Below are 17,985 nucleotides of genomic sequence, written 5' to 3'. Positions count from 1 at the left end.
CTTGTTTCCATACCAATTTTAGATTCTTGATCTTGTTCTGTGAAAAATGCCATTGGTATTTTGATAGGAATTGCACTAAATCTGCAGACTGTCTTTGGCGGTATGGTCAGTTGAACAGTATTAATTTCACTAGTCCATGAGTCCAATATACTTTTCCATTTGATTCATGTAGCTTTCAATTTCTTTTATTAGTGTCCTAAAGGTTTTCAAGTCCAATTTTTATTTTTATACTTCCTTAGATAAATTTGTTATTTTATTCTTGTTGATGTAGTTGTAAATGGGATTGATTTCTTAAGTTCTCTTTATGATAGTTCTTTGTTAGTATATACAAATGCAGCAAATTTCTATATATTAATTTCATATCCTAAAATTTTACTGAATTCATTTATTAGTTCTAGTAGTGGTTTGTTGGTGTCTCTAGGATTTTATATATATATAGTATTATGTCATCTGCAAACAATATCCATTTTACTTCTTTTCCAATTTGGATTCTTTCTGTTTCTTTTCCTTATCTGATTTCTGTGGCTAAGTCTTTTGATATTATGTTAAATTTGGTAAGAGTGGGCATCTTTGTTTTGATTCTGGTCTTAGAAGAAATGCTTTCAGCTTTTCACCATTTAGTAGGACATGGCTGTGGTAAATACTCTTACAGTGGTCATTGTTTTGTAATATATAGAATATCAAATCACCACTATTTTGTGCACTAAGAACTAACATATTATTGTAGAGTTCAGTTCAGTCTCTCAGTTGTGTCTGACTCTTTGCAACCCCATAGACTGCGGCACGCCAGGCCTCCCTGTCCATCACCAATTCCTGGAGTTTACTCAAACTCATGTGCATTGAGTTGGTGATGCCATCCAACCATCTCATCCTCTGTCATATCAAATCACCACTATTTGTGCACTAGAAACTAACATATTATTGTAAAGTTATTATACTTTAAAAAACAAACTGATAGAATAGGTGATCAGATGTGTGGTTACCAGAGCTGAGGGTGGTGAGGTATGGAAGAGGTGGAATTGCATGAAAGTAGTAAAATGGTACAGGTTTCTAATTTAAGATAAGCAAGTACTAGGGATATAACGTTAACATGTTTAATTTAATTAACAGTGCTATATACACTGTGTATCTTCCACTGTAGCTCAGTCAGTAAGGAATCTGCCTGCAATGCAGGAGACCTGGGTTCAATTCCTGGGTCAGGAAGATCCCTTGGAGAAGGAAATGACAACCCATTCCAGTATTTTTGCCTGGAGAATCCCATGGATAGAGCCTGGCAGGCTACAGTTCATGGGGTTGCAAGAGTCAGACATGACTTAGTGATTACACCACCACCATATACACTATATGAAAGTTCTTGACAGATTAAATCCTAGGAATTCTCACCACAAGGAAGCATTTTTTAAATTTTATATCCATATGAGATGAATGTTCATTAAACTTATTGTGGTAATTGTTGCATTTTCTGTGGAAGTAGAATCATTAGATTGTACACCTTAAACTTACATGGTACTGTATCAATTTTATCTCAATAAAACTAGAAGAAAAAAAAGATACCCACAAAGAAGCATTTTTCTTTAATAAAGCAAATGAGTAACCTAAGTGTTTGCTACTGCTGCTGCTGTTGCTAAGTCACTTCAGTCGTGTCCGACTCTGTGTGACCCCATAGATGGCAGCCCACCAGGCTCCATCATCCTTGGGATTCTCCAGGCAAGAGCACTGGAGTGGGTTGCCATTTCCTTCTCCAATGCATGAAAGTGAAAATTGAAAGTGAAGTTGCTCAGTCGTGTCCGACTCCTTGTGACCCATGGACTGCAGCCTACCAGGTTCCTCCATCCATGGGATTTTCTAGGCAAGAGTACTGGAGTGGGGTGCCATTGCCTTCTCCAACCTAAGTGTTTGCGAGTAGACAAACTAATAAAGACATTCGTATGATAGGGCATGATCTAAGGATGAAATATTGTACAGCAGATAGAACACAGCTACATTTCAGAAACATAATGCTGCAAGATGTCACATGATCTATATACATCTTTTAACTTGTGGCAGTTAAACATTACACCAGAAACAATATTTATCATTTGTGAATGCATACCTATGTGTATAAATGGATTAAAAGGATAAATATTAAATGTATGATATTTGCTGAACCTGAGGTTAGAAGAATAGGAATACAGGTGTTAGTAAAAGATGGATTTAGTTATATCCATAATATCCATAATATATAATCTCTTTGGATAAAAAAATTTGGAAATAATTGTAAAGAAGTGTTCAGTTCAGTTCAGTCACTCAGTCGTGTCCGACTCTTTGCGACCCCATGAATCACAGCAAGCCAGGCCTCCCTGTCCATCACCAACTCCCAGAATTCACTCAAACTCATGTCCATTGAGTCGGTGATGCCATTCAGCCATCTCATTCTCTGTCGTCCCCATCTCCTCCTGCCCCCAATCCCTCCTAGCATCAGACGCTTTTCCAATGAGTCAACTCTTCGCATGAGGTGGCCAAAGTATTGGAGTTTCAGCTTTAGCATCAGTCCTTCCAATGAACACCCAGGATCGATCTCCTTTAGAATGGACTGGTTGGATCTCCATGCAGTCCAAGGGACTCTCAAGAGTCTTCTCCAGCACCACAGTTCAAAAGCATCAATTCTTCGGCGATCAGCTTTCTTCACTGTCCAACTCTCACATCTATACATGACCACGGGAAAAACCATAGCCTTGACTAGGCGGACCTTTGTTGACAAAGTAATGTCTCTGCTTTTTAGTATGCTATCTAGGTTGGTCATAACTTTCCTTCCAAGAAGTAAGCATCTTTTAATTTCATGGCTGCAATCAGCATCTGCAGTGATTTTGGAGCCCAAAAAAATAAAGTCTGTCACTGTTTCCACTGTTTCCCCATCTATTTCCCATGAAGTGATGGAACCAGATGCCATGATCTTTGTTTTCTGAATGTTGAGCTTCAAGCCAACCTTTTCACTCTCCTCTTTCACTTTTATCAAGAGGCTTTTGAGTTCCTCTTCACTTTCTGCCATAAGGGTGGTGTCATCTGCATATCTGAGTTTATTGATATTTCTCCCGGCAATCTTGATTCCAACTTGTGCTTCTTCCAGCCCAGCGTTCCTCATGATGTACTCTGCATATAAGTTAAATAAGCAAGGTGACAATATACAACCTTGACATACTCCTTTTCCTATTTGAAAACAGTCTGTTGTTCCATGTCCAATTCTAACTGTTGCTTCCTGACCTACATACAGGTTTCTCAAGAGGCAGGTAAGTTGGTCTGGGATTCCTATCTCCTTCAGAATTATCCACAGTTTATTGTGATCCACACAGTCAAAGGCTTTGGCATAGTCAATGAAGCAGAAATAGATGTTTTTCTGGAACTCTCTTGCTTTCTCCATGATCCAGCGGATGTTGGCAATTTGATCTCTGGTTCCCCTGCCTTTTCTAAAACCAGCTTGAACATCTGGTAGTTCACGGTTCACATATTGCTGAAGCCTGGCTTGGAGAATTTGAGCTTCACTTTACTAGTGTGTGAGATGATTGCAATTGTGTGGAAATTTAAGCATTCTTAGGCATTGCCTTTCTTTGAGATTGGAATGAAAATTGACCTTTTCCAGTCCTGTGGCCACTACTGAGATTTCCAAATTTGCTGGCATATTGAGTGCAGTATTTTCACAGCATCATCTTTTAGGATTTGGAACAGCTCAACTGGAATTCCATCAATTCCACTAGCTTTTTTCGTAGTGATGCTTCCTAAGGCCCACTTGACTTCACATTCCAGGATGTCTGTCTCTAGGTGAGTGTGAATGATCACACCATCTTGATTATCCTGGTCATGAAGATCTTTTTTATACTGTTCTGTATATTCTTGCCACCTCTTCTTAATATCTTCTGCTTCTGTTAGGTCCATACCATTTCTATCCTTTATTGAGCCCATCTTTGCATGAAATGTCCCCTGGGTATGTCTAATTTTCTTGAAGAGATCTCTAGTTTTCCTCTATTTCTTTGCATTGATTGCTGAGGAAGACTTTCTTATCTCTCCTTGCTATTCTTGGAAGTCTGCATTCAAATGGGTATATCTTTTCTTTTCTCCTTTGCTTTTCACTTCTCTTCTTTTCACAGCTATTCGTAAGACCTCCTCATCAGTCATTTTGCTTTTTTTTAATATATTTTCTTGGGAGTCAAATCAAATCATTGACTCATGTTTCCAAAGATTTCAAATATAATCTTTGTAACTAGTGTATTTTGTATTTCCTAGGATTTGTTTGTTTGTTTCTTTCTTTCTTCTTCTCTTGTTTTTTCGTCTTTGCAGTTTTGTCTTCTTCCCAGTTGTGATTTCCCCTTTTGAGTCTAAACTCTTGTGTCTCAGAGGTCTTTTCTTCTTTGATATATTTGATAACACCGAGGATATAACTCATAGTATTTCCATATTATCTTTTAAAAATCTATTTTTAGAGATATACTTACTCTCTGATTTTCTCCTAATCTTGTTGGGAAGAGGGCTTATAGTTTTAAAAATGTTTCAGCCTTCTGTTAGTGAATATGGATATATTTATGTGGGCTTGTTGTTTTGCCAACAAGTAGAGTAGGTAGTTGCTCTCTCTTGATGCTGACTTGTAATGTTTTGTCTTACCCCTAATAGAACTAGTTCAACCTGAAATGTCCTGCATCTTTTCATTTGATGTTGTCCTGAACATAAAGAAGGAAATTTATTTAAATATCTTCAGAGACTTTGAGGGCTTAGAAAAATGGTACTGATGAAAAATCTGAAGAATTCTGCTATTCAAAACAGGTCAGGACATATTGATTATAATCATTATTATAAAACTTGTATTACTGTCAAAATAAACTAGCCACATCCAATTCACAAGTGTTAGTAATACCACTGACAACTAGAATCACAGGATATCATGGCCAGTGGAAACTAGAATCATAGAATATTAAAACTGGGAAGGAAGATAATCATTCAGATCAAGATCAGAATTATTTTTTAATCTCAAAGATTATTTTAACTTAAATATATTTATTTTAATTGGAGGATATTTGCTTTACAGTATTGTGTTGGTTTCTGCCATACATCAACATGAATCAGAAACAGGAATACATTCGTCCTGTCTGTCTTGAACCTCCATTCCACCTCTCACTCTATCCTACCCCTTTGAGTTGTCACAGAAAACGGAATTTGAGCCCCATGCATCATATAGCAAATGTACACTGACTGTCTAATTTTACATGTGGTAATGCATATGTTTCAGTGCTACTCCCTCCGTTTGTCCCTCACTGCATCCAAAAGACCAGAAGCCCAAAGACGTAAAGTAGGGATTTGATTGCAGAATCTGGAATTTGACTCAGAGTACCAAGTTTCAGTGATGTTCTTATGATCAGGAATCAAAGGTTCAGGAATCAAGACACTAGGAGAGGGAAGCTTGAAAAAGTTCACCAGTTTGATAAGTAGATAAAGACAAAACAAACACAATAAGAAAAGAGTGAACCTTTTTTCTTGGCCTCTGCAAAGATTCTTCCAGAAATGTCTGAGTGGATATCATTGTATTAGGAAGTGATAATGTGTCTAGAGAGCCATAGGTAGATGATATTTTAAAGAACCTAGCACTTAAAAATGTAGATTCCTGATTTACTCACACCTGAGATTTTTGAACTGTGGTGTTAGAGGACTCTTGAGAGTCCCTTGTACTGCAAGGAGATCCAACCAGTCCATTCTAAGGGAGATCGATCCTGGGTGTTCATTGGAAGGACTGATGCTAAAGCTGAAACTGCAATACTTTGGCCACCTCATGCAACAAGTTGACTGAATGGAAAAGACTCTGATGCTGGGAAGGGTTGGGGGCGGGAGGAGAAGGGGATGACCGAGAATGAGATGGCTGGATGGCATTACCGACTCTGTGGAAATGAGTTTGAGTGAACTCCGGGAGTTGGTGATGGACAGGGAGGCCTGGCGTGCTGTGATTCATGGGGTCGCGGAGAGTCAGACACGACTGAGCGACTGAACTGAACTGAACTGAGATTTGGTATTAATTGATAAAGTTGACAAAGCATGGAAAAAAGAGGATAGTTTTTTTAGATTGCTGTTAGATCCATATCTCAAATCCATCACATTGGTAGTTATATATGTTCAGTTTCCTCATCAGCAAAACATCACAAGTGAAATATTTCTTTCGCCAGTTATTAAGTTATCCAGTTACTAAGATTATGAGTGAGATTATCTATACAGTGAATATCCAAAACTCCATTTTCTGGTTCATCTCAGTAAAGGACCATTCAGGGCTCTGTCCTCACATCAGGGCAATTGTCTGAATCAGAGCAGAAACGTTTAAGACTGAGAGTGAAACAGCTGATCTGTGGCAGCCTAAATAGAATGAGAATCAGACAGTCCTTGTGGCAGCCCTACATACCCGGGACAGCGATGCAGGTCCCCTGGAAGGCACAGCAGTTGGAAGTTGAAATTTAGGGATTGTGGAGCCATCCCAGGGCAAGGGCTGCTGTTGACTGAAGAGAGACAGATTGAGGGGATGTGAGGGAGGAGATTGTGGTGGGAAATGCCTGTAGAGGAAAGTTGGGCAGCCACGGAAACAAGGTGATACTGCTGAGTCACACGTATGGGGTGGAGCCATCACCATAGCCTCTCTCTCCCTACACACCAGCATCAGCAGCTGAATAGAGAGGCTGGCCTAGAGAGTGCCTGACACACGGAACTACGGAGTAGGACCCCACCCAGGGTGCTCCTTTAAGTGACTGGTGTGCCGAACTACAGAGTAGGACCCCAGCCAGGGGGCCCCTCTATGTGCCTGACATGCCTAACAACAGAGAAGGACCCCAGGCAAGGGAGCCCTGTAAGTGCCTGAACAGGCAGATCTAAGGAGAAAGACTGTCCAAAGAGGCCTTCTGGTTGCTAGCTACAAGAGGCTTGAAAAAAGACTCTGAGAGGGCCATAAATCCTGTGGTGGAGGCAGTTAAGTCCCTGCATACTTGGTGCCAACAGGGTCCCTGCAAGTCAAACAGCTGTGCCACCTTCACGCTCAACTCTTACTGGGGCAGAACTGCCACAAACAAAAGTCTTGTGTTTATGTGCACAGGGTCGCTTCAGTCGTGTCCAACTCTTGCGACCCTGTAGACTGTGGCCTGCCAGGCTTCTCTGTCAGAAGGGTTCTCCAGGCAAGAATACTGGAACCTATTGGCCAATACTGGTTGTCATAACCTTCTAGAGTGCTATATTTCCTGCTGCCCTATCCGCCTACATCCCTGAGTACCTGGTGTTGCCAGAACCCCTGGGACCCAGGCAGCTGCACCATCTCCACACCTGGCCCTCACTGGGGCAAACCAAGTCCTCCAGGGCAGCCTCGGGAGCAAACCCCAGTGGATGACCCACATGCAGAGGTACAAATAAAACCACAGTTGAAACCCAGGAGCAGTGTGGCTAAGGAAGAAGACCCAAAACTTTCCACAGCTATACAAACTGCAGATTAAATCCACACAATCAACTAGGCAGACTGTGTCTATGGAATATATAAAAGCACATTGAGAACTCCCACAAAAGAAAACACATTCATTCTGATAGCTGTGGACATCAGAGGCAAGAACACACAGATGTAGGACCAGATTAGTATCTGAGCTGCCCCCACAACAGGTCCAGAGATCAGCAGAGTGCTGGAGGGCATCCTAGAGAGGTGAGGTGGACTGTGACTCCCAGCGAGGGAAAGGACTCTTGACAGCAGTGACTCAAGAAAAACATTTATTATTCCTTGTTTAGACTTGTTCTGTAGATTCTTTTGTGATTTTTTTTCCTTTTTTTTTAACCCTATGTTGTAGTTGTCAATTTTATTGGCACTATGAAATCTATTTAAGCTTTTGAGCTTTTTTTTTTCCCTCAGTCACATTTTTTTTTTATTGTTGCTATAAACCTTTGCCTCTACATTTGGCATAGCAATCCTCATATCAGACAAAATGGACCTTAAAATAAAGATTACAAGAGGTAAGGAAGGACACTACATAATGATCAAGGGATCAATTCAAGAGGAAGACAAAACAACTGTAAATATCTATGCACCGAACGTAGGAGAAACTCAGTACATAAGACAAACACTAACAGAAATAAAAGGAGAAATCGACTATAACACGATAATAGTAGGAGAGTTTAACACCCCACTCAAGCCAATGGACAGATCATCAAAACAAAATTGATAAGGAAACACAAGTCTTTTTTAAAAAAATATGAATTTATTTATTTTAATTGGAGGCTAATTACTTTACAATATTGTAGTGGTTTTGCCGTACATTGACATGAATCTGCCATGAGTGTACATGTGTTCCCCATCCTGAATCCCCCTCTCACCTCCCTCCCCATCGCATCCCTCTGGGTCATCCCAGTGCACCAGCCCTGAGCACCCTGTCTCATGCATCAAACTTGAACTGTGATTCATTTCACATATGATAATATACATGTTTCAATGCCATTCTCCCAAATCATCCCACCCTCAGCCTCTCCCATGGAGTCCAAAAGACTGTCCTATACATCTGTTTCTCTCTTGCTGTCTCACATATAGGGTTATCGTCACCATCTTTCTAAATTCCATATATATGCATTAGTATACTGTATTGGTGTTTTTCTTTCTGGCTTACTTCACTCTGTATAATAGGCTCCAGTTTCATCCACCTCATTAGAACTGATTCAAATGTATTCTTTTTCATGGCTGAGTAATATTCCATTGTGTTTATGTACCACAGCTTTCTTATCCATTCGTCTGCAGATGGACATCTAGGTTGCTTCCATGTCCTGGCTATTATAAACAGTGCTGCAATGAACATTAGGGTACACGTGTCTCTTTCAATTCTGGTTTCCTTGGTGTGCATGCCCAAAGCAATCTTGAGAAAGAAGAGTGGAACTGGAGGAATCAACCTACCTGACTTAAGGCTCTACTACAAAGGTACAGTCATCAAGACAGTATGGTATTGGCACAAAGACAGAAATATAGATTGATGGAACAAAATAGAAAGCCCAGAGATAAATCCACGCACCTATGGACACCTTATCTTTGACAAAGGAGGCAAGACTATACAATGGAGAAAAAACAATCTCTTTAACAAGTGGTGCTGGGAAAACTGGTCAACCACTTGTAAAAGAATGAAACTAGAACACTTTCTAACACCATACACAAAAATAAAATAAAAATGGATTAAAGATCTAAGCATAAGATCAGAAACTATAAAACTCCTAGAGGAAAACACAGGAAACACAAGTCTTAAATGATACATTAGAGCAGATGGATCTCATTGATATCTTCAGGACATTCCATCCAAATGCAGAAAAATACACCTTCTTCTTGAGTGCACATGGAACATTCTCCATATTAGACCACATCTTGAGTCACAAATAAAACCTCAGTAAATTTAAGAAAATTGAAATCATATCTAGCATCTTCTCTGACCACAATACTATGAGACAAGATATCAATTACAAGAAAATGTAAGAAACACGAACACATGGAGATTAAACAATACGTTTCTGAATAAACAACAGGTTACTGAAGAAATCAAAAGGGAAATAAAAAAAAAATTCCAGAAACAAATGACAATGAAAACATGACAACTCAAAACCCATGGCATGCAGCAAAAGCAGTTCTAGGAGGGGAGTTTTTAGCAATATAGTCCTGCCTCAAGAAACAAGAAAAACATTAAATAGACTACCTAACTTTACACCTAAAACAACAGGAAAAAGAAGAACAAAGACCACAAAATGAGTAGAAGGAAATAAATCATTAAGATTCAAGCAGAAATAATGAAAAAAGAAGAAAGAATAGGAAAGATTAATACAACTAAAAGTTGGTTCTTTGAGAAGGTAAACAAAATTGACAAACCTTTAGCCAGACTCACCAAGAAAAAAAGAGAAAATTCAAATCAACAAATTTAGAAATGAAAAAGGAGAAGTTACAACAGACAGTGCAGAAAAATACAAATAATTATAAGAGACTATTATGAACAACTATATGGCAATAAAATGGATAACCTGGAAGAAATGGACAGATTCTTAGCAATGTTCGATCTGAGGCTGAACCAGGGAGAAATAGAAATTATGAATAGCCCAATTAGAAGCATGGGAATTGAAGCTGTGAGCAAAAATCTCCTAAAAAACAAAAGCCCAGGATCAGATAGCTTCACAGGAGAATTCTAGGAAAGATTTGAAAAGTGAAAGTTAAAGTCGCTCAGTCATATCCAACTCTTTGCGACCCCATGGACTGACCGTGAAATTCACCAGGCCAATATACTGGAGTGGGTAGCCTTTCCCTTCTGCAGGGGATCTTCCCAACCCAGGAATTGAACCAGGGTCTCCTGCATTGCAGGTGGATTCTTTACCAACTGAACTATCAGGAAGAAGAGCTAATGCTCATCCTTCTAAAACTGTTTCAAATAATTGCAGAGGAAAGTACACTCACACTCATTCTACAAAGCCACCATAACCCTGATACCAAAACCAGACAAAGACAACACAGAAAAAGAAAACTACAGTCCAATATCACTGATGAACATAGATGCAAAAATCCCCAGTAAAATTAGCAAACAATTTAGCAACACATCAAAAAGCTCAGACACCATGATCAAGGTGGATTTTATTCCAGGAATGCAAAAATTCTTCAATATATGCAAATCAATCAAAGTGATACACTATATTAACAAATTGAAAGAAGAAAACCACATAATAGTCTCAATAGATGCAGAAAAAGCCTTTGACAAAATTTAGCATTCATTTATGATTAAAACTCTTCAAAAATGGGCATAGAAGGAACCTACCTCAACATGTAAAGGCCATACATGATAAGCCTACAGCAAACATTATTCTCAATGGTGAAAAAAAATAAAGCATTCCCTCTAAGATCAGGAACAAGACAAGGGTAGTCCACTTTCACCACTATTATTCAATATAGTTCTGGAAGTTGTAGCTACAGCAATCAGAGAAGAAAAAGAAAAGGAATCCAGATTGGAAAAGAAGAAGTACAGCTCTTACTGTTTGCAGATGACATGATACTGTACATGGAAAATCCTAAAGATAGTATCAGAAAATCACTAGAGTACATCAGTGAATTTAGCAAAGTTTCAGGATACAAAATCAATACATAGCATTTCTGTATACTAACAATGAAAATCAGAAAGAGAAATTAAGGAATCAATTACATTCATCATTGCAACAAAAGGAATTAAATATCTAGGAATAAACTTACCTAGGGAGACAAAAGGACTGTACACAGAAAATTATAAGACAGTGAAGAAAGAAATCAAAGATGATATAAACAGATGGGGAGATATTCCATGTTCCTGGGTAGGAAGAATCAATATTGTGAAAGTGACTATACTAACAAATGCAATCTACAGTTTCGATGTGATCCCTATTAAATTACCAATAGCATTTTTCATAGAACTAGAACAAAAAATTTCACAATTCACATGGAAACACAAAAGACCCCGAATAGCCAAAGCAGGCCTAAGAAAGACGAATGGATCTGGAGGAATCAACCTTCCTGACTTCAGATTATACTACAAAGATACAGTTCTCAAGACCATATTATAGTGGCACAAAAACAGAAATACAGACCAATGGAAAAAGATATAAAGCCCAGAAATAAACCTATGCACCTCTGGGTACCTTATTTTTTACAAAGGAGGCCAGAATATACAATGGGGCAAAGAAAGCATCTTCAATAAATGTTGCTGGGAAATCTGGACAGTTACATCACAAAGAATGAAATTAGAACACATCCTAACACCACACACAAAGATAAACTCAAAATGGATTAAAGACCTAAATATAAGACCAGAAACTATGAAACTCTTGGAAAAGACAGGCAGAACATTTGATGACATAAATCAAAGGAAGATCCTCTATGACCCACCTCCTAGAGTAACAGAAATAAAAACAAAACTAAACAAGTGGGACCTGATTAAACTTAAAAACTTCTGCACAGCAAAGGAAACTATAAGCGAGGTGAAAAGACAACCCTCAGAATGGGAGGAAATAATAGCAAATGAAACAACTGACAAAGGATTAATTTCCAAAATACACAAGCAGCTAATACAACTCAATGCCAGAAAAACAAACAACCCAATCAAAAAAGTGGGAAAAAAACCTAAACAGACGTTTTTCCAAAGAAGACATACAGATGGCTAACAAACATATGAAAAGATGCTCAACATCGCTCATTATTCAGTTCAGTTGCTCAGTCATGTCCGACTCTTTGCGACCCCATAAATTGCAACATGCCAGGCCTCCCTTGTCCATCACCAACTCCCAGAGTCCACCCAAACCCGTGTCCATCGAGTTGGTGATGCGATCCAGCCGTCTCATTCTCTGTCGTCCCCTTCTCCTCCTGCCCCTAATCCCTCCCAGCATCAGGGTATTTTCCAATGAGCCAACTCTTCGCATGAGGTGGCCCAAGTATTGGAGTTTCAGCTCTAGCATCATTATTCAGTTCAGTTCAGTTCAGTCGCTCAGTCGTGTCCGACTCTCCGCGACCCCATGAATCACAGCATGCCAGGCCTCCCTGTCCATCACCAACTCCCGGAGTTCACTCAGACTCATGTCCACAGAGTTGGTGATGCCATCCAGCCATCTCATTCTCTGTCGTCCCCTTCTCCTCCCGCCCCCAACCTTTCCTAGCATCAGATTCTTTTCCAGTGAGTCAACTCGTCGCATGAGGTGGCCAAAGTATTGCAGTTTCAGCTTTAGCATCAGTCCTTCCAATGAACACCCAGGATTGATCTCCTTTAGAATGGACTGGTTGGATCTCCTTGCAGTCCAAGGGACTCTCAAGAGTCTTCTCCAGCACCACAGTTCAAAAGCATCAATACTTCGGCGATCAGCTTTCTTCACAGTCCAACTCTCACATCCGTATTAGAAAAATGCAAATCAAAACCACAATGAGATATCACCTCACACTGGTCAGAATGGCCATCAACAAAAAGTCTGCAAACAATAAATGCTGGAGAGGGTGTGGAGTAAAGGAAGTGCTCTTGCATTGTTGGTGGGAATGTAAATTGATTCAGCCACTGTGAAAGACAGCATGGAGATTCCTTAAAAATCTAGGAATAACACCATCATATGACACAACAATCCCACTCCTAGACATACCCTGAGGAAACCAAAATTGAAAAAGACACAGGTATCCCACTGTACATTGCAGCACTTTTTACAATAGCTAGAACATGGAAACAACCTAGATGTCCATTGACAGATGAATGGATAAAGTAGTGGTACATGTACGCAATGGAATATTCAGATCAGTCGCTCAGTTGTGTCCGACACTTTGTGACCCCATGAATCACAGCACGCCAGGCCTCCCTGTCCATCACCAACTCCCGGAGTCTACCCAAACCCGTGTCCAACGAGTTGGTGATGCCATCCATCCATCTCATCCTCCTGCCCCCAATCCCTCCCATCATTAGGGTCTTTTCCAATGAGTCAACTATTCGCATGAGGTGGCCAAAGTAATGGAGCTTCGGCTTCAGCATCAGTCTTTCCAGTGAACACCCAGGACTGATTTCCTTTAGGATGGACTGGTTGGATCTCCTTGCAGTCCAAGGGACTCTTAAGAGTCTTCTCCAACACCACAGTTCAAAAGCATCAATTCTTCAGTGATCAGCTTTCTTCACAGTCCAACTCTCACATCCATACATGACCACTGGAAAAACCATAGCCTTGACTAGACGGACCTTTGTTGGCAAAGTAATGTCTCTGCTTTTTAATATGCGATCTAGGTTGGTCTTAACTTTCCTTCCAAGGAGTAAGCGTCTTTTAATTTCATGGCTGCAATCACCATCTGCAGTGTTTTTGGAGCCTAAAAATATAAAATCTGACACTGTTTCTACTGTTTCCCCATCTATTTCCCATGAAATAATGGAACCAGATGCCATGATCTTATTATTCTGCCATAAAAAGGAACATCTTTGAGTCAGTTCTAGTGAGGTGAATAAACTTAGAACCTATTATACAGAATGAAGTAAGTCAGAAAAAGAAAGATAAATATTGTATTCTAATGCATATATATGGAATCTCAAAAAATGGTACTGAAGCATTTATTCACAGGGCAACAGTAGAGAAAGAGACATAGAGAACAGACTTACCGACATGGGGAGAGGGGAGAGGGTGAGATTCATGGAAAGAGTAACATGGAAACTTACATTACCATGTGTAAAATAGACGGCTGAAGGGAGTTTGCCATATGGTTCAGGAAACTCAAACAGGGGCTCTGTGTCTATCTGGAGGGGTGAGATGGGAGCAAGACAGGAAGGGGTTGAGGAGGGAGGGGATATATGTATACCTATGGCTGATTCATGTTGAGGTTTGACAAAAAACAGTATTCTATAAAGCAATTATCCTTCAATTAAAAAATTAATTAAAAAAATGAGTTTGTTGAGTGAAATGATTAATTAGATCTTCTATATCTTTTTTTGTTCCCATTATGAAGTCATAACTATGAGAAATATATACTTGTTTAAAATACACTGAAATATTTTTATTCTATCATTCTTTGGTTTTTGTACAATGAAGCCACTCTGTGAGACAAGGACAGCAGTGTGTTAGTACTGGGATCAAATGCCAGGTCCACTACCTGCCAAGCTGATGAGCTTGGAAAAATAGGTCAGCCTTCCTAAGCCTCAGTTTCCTCAATATAAATAAGAAAATTAGTCATTTGTAGTCTTGAGGATCCATTAATTTATTTTATTTGCACGGTATATTTGGCTCATACTGAGTGCTTACAAGTATGTGGTTGACAGAGGGATGAGGTTGGATGGCATCACTGACTCAATGGGCATGAATTTGAGCAAACTCTGGGAGGTGGTTAAGGACAGGGAAGCCTGGCATGCTGCAGTCCATGGGTCACAAGGAATTGGACATGACTGAGCAACTAAACAAGTGCTCACTAAAACACATAGTTATCTTTCATAATGAAACTATAAAAACTAATAAATGTTCATCTTTAAGTTACACCATGGATTTTTCAAGTAATTAATACGGCTTCCCTGGTGGCTCAGAGGTTAAAGCGTCTGCTTCCAATGTGGGAGACCTGGGTTCGATCCCTGGGTCGGGAAGATCCCCTGGAGAAGGAAATGGTAACCCACTCCAGTATTCTTGCCTGGAGAATCCCATGGACTGAGAAGCCTGGTAGGCTACAGTCCATGGGGTCGCAAAGAGTCGGACACGACAGAACGGAACGGAATATCTCTTCCTTCATTAAATAATTACAGTGTTTTATACATTGAAGTTGAGGATTGACTCTACATTTTTACTTAAGCCACTTAGGAAAATAAGTTGTTTGCAAATAAGGATCTCATTTTAGTGTTTAGCCTGCATTCTCAGAATGAATTGAAAGTTGAATATTTGTTAAAATTCATATTTTTAACTATCCTGTAGTTGAAAACTGTGAGACAATACTAAGCAGCGTAAAAGCAATTTTCTAATGTTTTTGTTAGAATAATGACATTCTCAGCAATTCTTTCCTTCCTTGTAGTTGTTGAACATTTTATATATAAATTATCATATATATGTGTATTGCAAAACTTAGTGGAAAGTGTTCATTGCAAAAGATATAGCTTTAAGGAAAGCATAGTATTATTTTAAGTATAGATTTTATATTTTTATATGAAATTTTGTGGGGGAAAAAAAACCCAGCTGAAGTGAGGATTCTTTGATTCTAGAACACCCAAAATGATGTTATATAAATCTTGTCTTGCTATGCTGTATATAGACTGACAGGGACAGAATGAAAACCAAAGCAAATATGAGGTAAAAATGATCTTTTATTACTTTAGGTATTTCTAGATGTCAGATAAAAATGAGAACATTGCTAAAAATTTTACAGAGTGACAGCTCTGCCTTATGGATAAAATTCTAAAGTTTGATGTATGAGGCAGAAAATGTGAAAAATATTATGAAGTACTACTCTGACATAATGATGAAAAGCTGCTGGAAGTGTGCTAACACCACAGAAGTATAATAGAATAAAGTTAAACTTGGAAGAATGTAATTTTTTAAAATCCTACCTACCCAAGAAACGTGAATTTTGGCCTTCAAAAAATGCAAACCACTAACTTATTTTTTATTGACTTATAAATGTTCACCTTTATTACTCTGAGACTAATTTATCAATGAACACCTTTGTGTATTTATCAAATATGAAATAGAATAAGTTCTTTAAGAATCATGGCTGGTTTGCCATGCTCCATTCCACTAGATTACTGTGTGATAAATTACTAATTCAGTGTTGCTATACCTGGATTCTCTCTTCATGCACTCTTCTAAGTGATAGTAGGCATTTGTTTCCTTAGTCCACATAGTAATCATTACCCTTTATTTACATTCACATTAGTAAGTTAGATGATCTATTTCAATCTGTCCTAGCCTTCATCTTTCAGGATGTGAACACCTAACTCAGATTCGGGCAACTGGCCTGCCTCTCCTAAAATTTTGCTCTTAGGCCTGCTGCTGCTAAGTCACTTCAGTCGTGTCCGACTCTGTGTGACCCCATAGACGGAATGAGTGATTTTGTTTCCTTTGGGTAAATACCTAGAAGTGAAATAGATGGATCACACATTAGTTCTAATTTTATATTTCCATCAACAGTACACAACGGTTCTCTTTACATCCTCACCAACGCTTGTTATTTTCCATCTTTTTGAAGATAGCTATTCTAAAAGTTGTGAGGTGATATATCATTGCTGTTCTGATTTACACTTACATGATGACTATTGATGTACAGTACCTTTTCAATGTACCTGCTGGTCAGTTCTGTGCCCTTTTTTTTTTTTTGGAAAAATGTCTGTTTAGATCCTCTACCTATTTTTTATTGTATCTCTTTTTCTGTTGTGTTGTATCCATTCTTTTCCTTTATTGGTCAAATTATAGCCCTTAAACAGTGGCAGTATAGCTGCTTTCCAAATTAAGTGTTGACATTCCACACTTTAAAAATTTTTTTATTGGAGCATAGTTCATTTATGAAGTCATTTCAGGTGTAAGGGGATTCTCTGGTGGCTCAGATGGTAAAGAGTCTGCCTGCAATGCAGGAGACCCAGGTTTGATCCCTGGGTCGGGAAAGACCCTGGAGAAGAAAATGGCAACCCACTCCAGGAGTTTTGCTTGGAAAATCCCATGGATGGAGGAGCCTGGGGGGCTACAGTCCATGGGGCCGCAAAGAATTGGACACAATGGAAAGACTAACAAATTTTCAGGTGTAAAGCAAAGTGAGATCAGTTATACGTATGCATATATCTATTCTTTTCTTTTTTTTTTTTTTTGAGATCTTTTTTTCCCGTGTATGCCATTAGTTCCCTGTGCTATACAGCAGGTTCTTAGTAATTACCTATTTTATATATATCAATAACCTCAGATATGCAGATGACACTACCCTTATGGCAGAAAGTGAAGAGGAACTCAAAAGCCTCTTGATGAAAGTGAAAGAGGAGAGTGAAAAGGTTGGCTTGAAGCTCAGCATTCAGAAAACAAAGATCATGGCATCTGGTCCCATCACTTCATGGGAAGTAGATGGGGAAACAGTGGAAACAGTGTCAGACTTTATTTTTTTGGGCTCCAAAATCACTGCAGATGCTGATTGCAGCCATGAAATGAAAAGACGCTTATTCCTTGGAAGGAAAGTTATGACCAACCTTGATAGTATATTGAAAAGTAGAGACATTACTTTGCCAACAAAGATCTGTCTAGTCAGTCAAGGCCATGGTTTTTCCCGTGGTCATGTATGGATATGAGTGTTGTACTGTGAAGAGGGCTGATCGCCGAAGAATTGATGCTTTTGAATTGTGGTGTTGGAGAAGACTCTTGAGAGTCCCTTGGACTGCCAGGAGATCCAACCAGTCTATTCTAAAGGAGATCAGTCCTGGGTGTTCATTGGAAGGACTGATGCTAAAGCTGAAACTGCAATACTTTGACCACCTCATGCAACGAGTTGACTCACTGGAAAAGACTCTGATG

Source organism: Moschus berezovskii, chromosome 19 (genome assembly GCF_049115385.1).
Source record: "Moschus berezovskii isolate FMDL1 chromosome 19, NW_MosBer_1.0, whole genome shotgun sequence".
Taxonomy (NCBI): domain Eukaryota; kingdom Metazoa; phylum Chordata; class Mammalia; order Artiodactyla; family Moschidae; genus Moschus; species Moschus berezovskii.
Note: the sequence above shows the minus strand (reverse complement) of the source record.